Here is a 7,500-nt window from a genome sequence, read left to right as displayed (position 1 = left end):
GCCTCGCCAGCCTTGCAACGAGATTTTTGTTCAATAATATGATATATTAGGATGTTTCCTACTTGTCGTTATTATCATTATCATCATCACCATTATCCTCATCATCATTAGCATTATTATTATTCCCGGGTGGAACAGTAAACAGAAAGTTCCAGAATGCTGACCGGCTGCCGGCCCCCGCTCCTGCTGCCTTGCCTCGGGAATCCATTTTTTCAATGTTGTCAGACCCGTTTTGTTTTCGAGACGCCGCGCTTTAAGCTTGTTTACGTACTGCAGGATTGGGTACTGTTTACGTCTGTCTAACCTCTCTAACAATGACTTCACCCCCTCCCCCCCCCCCCCACCTCTGCTTCCTTGCTCTTGAGGAAGTGCTATTATGCGTTTGGTTCACCTCTTTTCATTCCCGTCTCTCTCTCTCTCTCTCTCTCTCTCTCTCTCTCTCTCTCTCTCTCTCTCTCTCTCTCTCTCTCTCTCTCTCTCTCTCTCTCCCCCTCTCCCTCTCCCTCTTTTACTTTATTTGCAATATCGATTTATATTTCATTTCTTTGTCTGTTTCTAGTTTCCCTTTTTGCTTTCTTTCTCCCGTTTCTCTTTTTCAACCTTTTTTCCAAATCTTAAAAACTCCTTTACGTAGCTGCTTATGCCAAGGGGCCACAAGCCTCAAGATGCTCAAGAGATGAATTATACCATTATGTTCCCCTTCACTTGAGCGCTTCGGTCTGAGAGAAAGGGAAGAGGGAAGGATAAGGAGGGAATGAAGGAGAAAGGAGAAAGGTGAGAGCGAAGGGGAGGGGAAGGAAGAGGGAAGAGGAGGAGCGATGGAGGGAGGGAAGAGAGGGTGGTTGAAGGAGTGAAGGAGGGAAAGGGGGGGAGGAGGGAAAGAGGAGGCAGGGTGGAGAGGAAAGGTAGGAAAAAGAGGGAGAGGAGGGTAGGGAGGGGAGGAAGGGAAGGAGAGGAGAGGGGGAGGGAGGGAGGTAGACGGGGAGACCGGGAGTTGTATACTAAACAAGTGGCTGAGCCATTATTCACTTGCAACTAAGGGCGGTTGCACTGATGGGTCTGATGACAATGTTACACCACAATACACCGAACTATATTGGTCGTGTTAACTGCAATTGGCAATGCGAGGGGGAGGGGGGGGGGTAGCGGCAGAGGGGAAGAGGGGAAGGGGGAGAAAGAGTGACTTGTAGACTGGTTTGTGCAGGTTGTTTCGAGAGAAATACCAACGCTTGTGGTCAATCATGCAAGCATGGTTGGCGTGATTGGCATTTGATTGGGCGGGGAACGAGGGCGAGAGGGAAGGACGAATAGGAGAAGAGGGAGAACAGGGAATAAATCAAACAAAAGAAAGAATAGGAACTAGAGTAAATGTAGGAATATAAAAAAAAGAGGAGAAAGAAGATAAGCAAAATTTTGAAGAGGAAAGGAGGAGGAAACGACAGAAGAGCAAAAGGTAGAGAAGGAAAAAGGAGGAAACGGAAGAAGATAAGAACTCGTGTTCGCTTCTGCAGGTTCGCTCGGTAGAGACAAGGCCGCCCCTCTACCTCTCGCGTCGTGGCGGGCGGCGAGGGGGCGAGGTTAGGAAATGGCAGCGACCTTAACCCACTTGATTTCCTTGTTACATCGGACACTTGTTCGTTGGGGTCACAGTGTGCTGTGAGGTTCGTGCCAAGTTGTTATTTTTGTTTTCATGCGAGAGGAAGAGAATGTTGGTTATGGGAGGCATTGTGAGAAGCGGGTATTATGTTAAGGGCTTCGTGTGGAATTATTATGCAAGAAATGTTCCTCTCCTGTTTAATAAACCTTATTGGAAATATCATTCATTCTTAGCTTTATCAACTTCGTCTTTATTTAATTCATTCATGTTTTTATTTAATTCATTCATTCATTTTTTTTTCTTAACGGCTGTGACTCACGAATGGATATACATTTATCGCGTTTTGTGCACCGACAAACGTCTCGGGTTACGCCATTTGGAGGATTATTTCACCTCCAAAGGGACGTTCCATTACATCATCGCGGCTGCCGAATACCAAAAGATATCCTGCTTTTCCTAAACGTTTTTTTTTTTTTTTCCGTTTTCTGCACTTAGGGAGGGTGAATAGGATTAGCCAGAGGCCCTTAGGTCGGCCAAAGAATCTTTCAAAGGGCAGTTGAGTCGACGTGCTCCATATGGGGCTGGGAGATGTCAAGGCTACAGGGTGTTTGTACTTCCCCCCGCGTGCATCTGTGTGCGTGCTTGCGCATTTAGCGATCAGATATGCACAGCGACATCGCGTGTACGTCTTCATCAGCGTGCATGGGTGGTTACGTACAGAGGTCATGAGCGGTTTGGGTTAATTCTGCAGGAGACTCAGACGGGGTCGCGGGGCTGGCGCGCGCTCTCCTCCCCCAGACGCCAGATGTCTTGATTCCGAATTTAAACCGCGATTAACATGGCGCCGCTTTGGGATGCGCAAGGCACGCGTTTTTTTTTTTGTTTTTGTTTTTTTGTTTTTTTTCGTAATGCTCTTGATCTGGGACCCGAGTGTTATGTAATGGGCCGCTGTCTGCCTTCCGGGGTGTATCGGACTGGTTGAGAATTCACTCGCTGTGTTAAACGAGACACCACACGCGCACGCACACGCACACGCACACGCACACACTCACACTCACACTCACACTCACACTCACACTCACACTCACACTCACACTCACACTCACACACACACACACACAGTCATAGGAATCTCAGTTTTTTTTTTTTTTTTTTTCTCTCTCTCTCTCTCTCTCTGCCTTCCACGGCGCATCAGACATTCCGCGTCTCACGGTCGTCTTTTATAGTTATCACCGCCGCTCTTATATATCACGACCCGCATTAAAGGACGCATACATATTCCCGTAATTCCAGTAATCCTGGTCGTTTTTTTTCGCATTAACCTCAAAGTGAACAACAAGGGAAAAAATCGAAACAAAAGGCCCGGAGCGACAAGCAGGGTCGTGAAAAGGGTTGATGTCCGACGTCGCCCGAAATGGCCCGTCTTTCATCTTTTTTAATTTCCTTGCTAATGTTAATCGCGCCGTTAGAGGTCGTGTTCATCGCCTCGTTAGCGAAGTCGCGACTGTAAATGCGGCTGGAAGGAGGTAGGGAGGTAGGGAGGTAGGGAGGTAGGGAGGGAGGGAGGGAGGGAGGGAGGGAGGGAGGGAGGGAGGGAGGGAGGGAGGGAGGGAGGGAGGTGAGAGGGACGGAGAGGAAAATATGGGAATTGAGAAGGCGAGAGTAAGAGCAGAGTAAAGGATGGGAGAGTTAAGAAGAAGAATTGTAAAAGAGAATGAGATAAAGAAGAGTAAGGAGAGTAAGATAAAGAAAACCGGGACGTTCAAACATAAACAAGGGCATAAACGTAAAATAGAATAACTTGGAAGGAAGGAGGGAGCAGAAGTAAATGTGAGGGGAAGAAAGAAAGAAAAAGCGCGTGCGCGTGAGAGATGCCCTCACATCGACGTTGCCATGAGGTCGGTGAGCTGTGAAGGAGATAACAGGACAGTAGATATATGAGGTCCCAGGCGGAGCTCCATCCACATAGCCTCCTCCTCCTCCTCCCCCCTTCTCCCTTTCTTCCTTTCCCCTCTTCTTTCCTCTCCCTTTCCCTCATCTATCGCCTCTCCCGCGCGCCGTCGAAATCGTCACATACACGGAAGACATAATGCTTAGTGTGTGTCCGCGTGTGGCCGCTAGATGGCTCCAATCAGGATGTAGGGGTAACGAATGTATCCTAATTTTCCCTACTGGGATATACGAGAGCGATGTTATTTTCTTATTCCAAATCTTTCTCGGCTTTTCTCTTCTCTTGTTATCTTTTATCTGCTTTCGGCACGAGGCGGCGGAGGGAATTACCGGAAGGAAATGGGACACAAAAGGTAATCGGTTCGTTGCCATCTCTCCTTCCGCCGGCCTCTCTGCCAAGCCGCATTGTGTCCTTTCATCTTCCCTCGCCGCGCTTCTCGGCATTTTTTATCGCTCTCCATCCACTCTTCCTTCCCCTTTCTTTTCTGTTCTGCTCTGCTCCCGGAGGCGCGGGATTATGAAGTTGTGAGTGTGAGTTTGTGTTTTAATACGTTTATCCATGCATGATTCCCATGCTGAATGCATGAGTGAATATTTATAGCACGCGTGTGTGTGCGTGTGCGTGTGAGTGCACGAATGTGTCCACTCTGTTTGTACGTCTGTGTGCGAGCCGCGACCGGCCGACAACACCTCCTTCGCTCGGGCGCTGACAGAATTAGTGGCCGTTTTCTCAAACTTTTTAAAAGCCAATAATAAAAAAGCGAGAAAGAGAGACCGGGCAATTGAGCTCCGTTTCAGAGCGGATCATTTTCTCCTCGCTGTTGCCTCGGGCTGTTTGCAGCGGCGGAGATTGCAACTTCAGCACGAAATATGATGAATGACGAATCTATATCTCGGTTGTGTTGACTGTATCAGCGGCTGAGGAGACTTGTGGGTGTTGTTTGGTCGGCTGTGGGAGGCATGGGGATTTGATGAGTTCGGATAACTGTTTGGGTTTTAGTATGAGAGGTGGTGAATATAATAAAATGCACACACACACACACACACACACTCACACACTCACACACTCACACACTCACACACTCACACACTCACACACTCACACACACACACACACACACACACACACACACACACACACACACACACACACACACACACACACACACACACACACACATGCCGCACGCCGCACGCACACATATAGACGCATACTTCCACAAGGAAGCTCTTTCCCGTGTATTGTGCGTCGGCGTCCAGGGGCAGGGCGGCCGGCGAGTCGATGTGCAACGGGGAACCCCGGCCGGGAAGGAGTCAGAGGGCCTCCCCGACAATTGCGTGAGTTGGGAGGTGGAATTGTGTTCTCTTTAGTACCTCGGACGTAAAAAAGGGAAGAGAAAAAAGCTAGATTCATTTTCCGATTGAACGATGTTTTATTGAGCGGCCCCGTAGTGTATTACGTCTGGATTGTGTTTGCTCGTTATAGTTTGATGAACGGGGGGAGGAGGGAGGCGGGGTGGGGGTTTTACATCTGTCATCTGCGTACGATCGTACTGAAAGACTTCATTGTACGAGGACCAGTCCATAAATTTCTCCCTCCCTCCTTCCCCCCTTCCTTCCCCCTTCTTTCTCCCCAGCAATGCTACAAACCACTCTCTCTCCCCTCCCCCCCCGTCCTTCCCCTCCCCCCCCCCCCCCATGCGTAATGGATATATAAAACTTCTCTTCCCCCTCTGTATTAAGATGTTGTACTCGGATCAGGGAACAAAGGGTTGTGTGAGTGAGTGCGCGAGAGGCCTGGCACTGGACAAAAGGTTTGGGTGCCTCTTAACAATGGCTCTCCCCCTCCGAGCGCTGCAGTCATCGGCGGGGGTGCAATGGCGCGGATGTTACGACCTCGGCCCCTGCCACGACCTCGCTACCACGACGACCACAGCCTAGGCCTACCTCAGGGCTGCTCCTCTCTCGCTCAAGGAGGAGGAGGAGGAGGAGGTTGACGTCGCGTTGAGTTTGTCTTGTTTTCGGGTCGCTCTGGACGTCGGGGGCTCGTGGCGTCCGGGTGGGGCGTCCATTCCGCCTTTCGCCTCCGCCTCAGTGAGTTTTGAGCGCCGACAAAAGCGACAGACCGCGATATTGTACACAAATTACAATAATTGTGTCGGGAGAGGGGGCGGAGGGTATAAACTGTTTAGGCGGAATTTACGAGGCCGATATATAACGTTGTTATCAATACCCGCAGTTATAAAGAGGTGGAAGGATTCTTTTGTCGATCGGGGCCTCTAGGGAGGATACGTTGTTGAAATAACCAGAGTAACCCGCTTCCTGTAGACGGAACGGCCGGCAACGGTGACTCGCCTCTCCTCTCGCCTTGCTTGGTTGGGAGGGCCCCGCGGTGCCCATGCGAGGGGAGAAGATGAGGGCAAGAAGCGACCACTCCTCTTTCCCCTCTTCCCTGCCTCGCTCCCGAAACCGAGGGGGGAAGAAAAGGTTAACTTCCTTCCCCCTCTCCTATCCTCCTCTTCCTTCCCTTCCCCTCTCCAACCCTCCTGCTCTTCCTTCCCCCCCGGCACTCTCTGTCCGGGTTCTCCACTCGCCGTTTCTTGCCGGGCTTCGCGGTGTCAGCGACGAGCGCGAGTTTGTGTGTGTATTTTCCCACAAAAGTTTTATCAGGTCGGCAGTGTGGCCAAATTAGTGGCATTAGTGGACCCGCCCGTCAGCTCAGCCTCATCAAGCGCCCGGAACAGAGAGGGGGAGGGAGAGAGAGAGAGAGAGAGAGAGACATAGAAGTGGAGGGGGAAAAAAACAACGCCTGCCCTTCTCTCTTTCCTCTCTCCCCTCTCCCTCCTCCTTCTCTTCCCTTCGCCCCCCCCCCCTTCTCTCTTACCTCTCTCCCCTCTCCCTCCTTCTCTTCCCCTTGCCTCCCCCACCCTTTCCCCCTCCTCCTCCTCCTCCTTGCATCCCCCTCTCTTCTCTTATCCCTTCCCCTTGCCTTCGCGTCGCTAGGGACTTGATTTTGTCTCATTTCTCATTCTCCTTTCCATTTTGATTAAGAAGGGTTTACGTCTGCCAAGAAGCGAGTGCCAAAGAACGGAGTGAAGGAGTGGGAAAGTCAGTGTTGTTTTGAATTGATTGTTGTTAGAAGGAATGCTTAGCAACTACCTCTGTTCTTCCTGTTTTTTTTTTTTTGTTTTTTTTTTTCTTTTTTTATCGTAGCCTTCGTGTGGGAAGGTGGCGAGGGCAGGCCAAGACAGATCACGAGAAGTTGTATCTAAAAATTTCTTTCTCTCTTTCTCTCTTTTTTCCCCTAAATTTTCTTTCTCGTTCCCTCTTTTTTCGCACATTTTAAGCTCTTTGTATGTTGTTTTTCCACCCCTTTTTCCACACCCCTCTCTCTCTCTCTCTCTCTCTCTCTCTCTCTCTCTCTCTCTCTCTCTCTCTCTCTCTCTCTCTCTCTCTCTCTCTCTCTCTCTCTCTCTCTCTCTCTCTCTCTCTCTCTCTCTCTCTCTCTCTCTCTCTCTCTCTCTCTCTCTCTCTCTCTCTCTCTCTCTCTCTCTCTCTCTCTCTCCATCCCTCGCTCTCTCTATATTTTTTATCCCTTTTTCTCCCCCAATCGTCGCAAGTCTCTGAAGAGATTCTTGTGGAGTTGCTGTCAGTGTGATTAAATCCTAAGATTGCATGAGGGCGAGAGAAGGGAAGTTGCCGGGCGGAATGAAGAGGAGGAGGAGGAGGAGGAGGAGGAGGAGGAGGAGGAGGAGGAGGAGGAGGAGGAGGAGGAGGAGGAGGAGGAGGAAAGGGGAAGGGGGGGAGGAGGAGGAGGAGGAAACGTTTGTATGACGGAGAAAAACGAACTGGGAGAAGAAACAGGGATTGGGTGAAAGAACGAAAAAAAGAGAAAGGGTGAGAGTGAGGCCGAGAAAGGGGTGCGTGTCTGTCTGTTTGTCTCTCGATATACA

The 7,500-nt window shown here is 50.1% G+C and overlaps 1 protein-coding gene across 2 annotated transcripts in view; it reads left to right on the top strand.

Annotated features, from left to right (window-relative positions):
• LOC125033019 (group 3 secretory phospholipase A2-like) overlaps positions 1-7,500 on the top strand; it is a 22,622-nt gene that overhangs the window by 13,331 nt on the left and 1,791 nt on the right. The gene's annotated exons all lie outside the window — the stretch shown is intronic.

Source organism: Penaeus chinensis, chromosome 15, assembly GCF_019202785.1.
Source record: "Penaeus chinensis breed Huanghai No. 1 chromosome 15, ASM1920278v2, whole genome shotgun sequence".
In the NCBI taxonomy this organism is placed as follows: Eukaryota; Metazoa; Arthropoda; class Malacostraca; order Decapoda; family Penaeidae; genus Penaeus; species Penaeus chinensis.
Note: the sequence above shows the minus strand (reverse complement) of the source record. Positions and strands in the feature narration are given on the sequence as shown.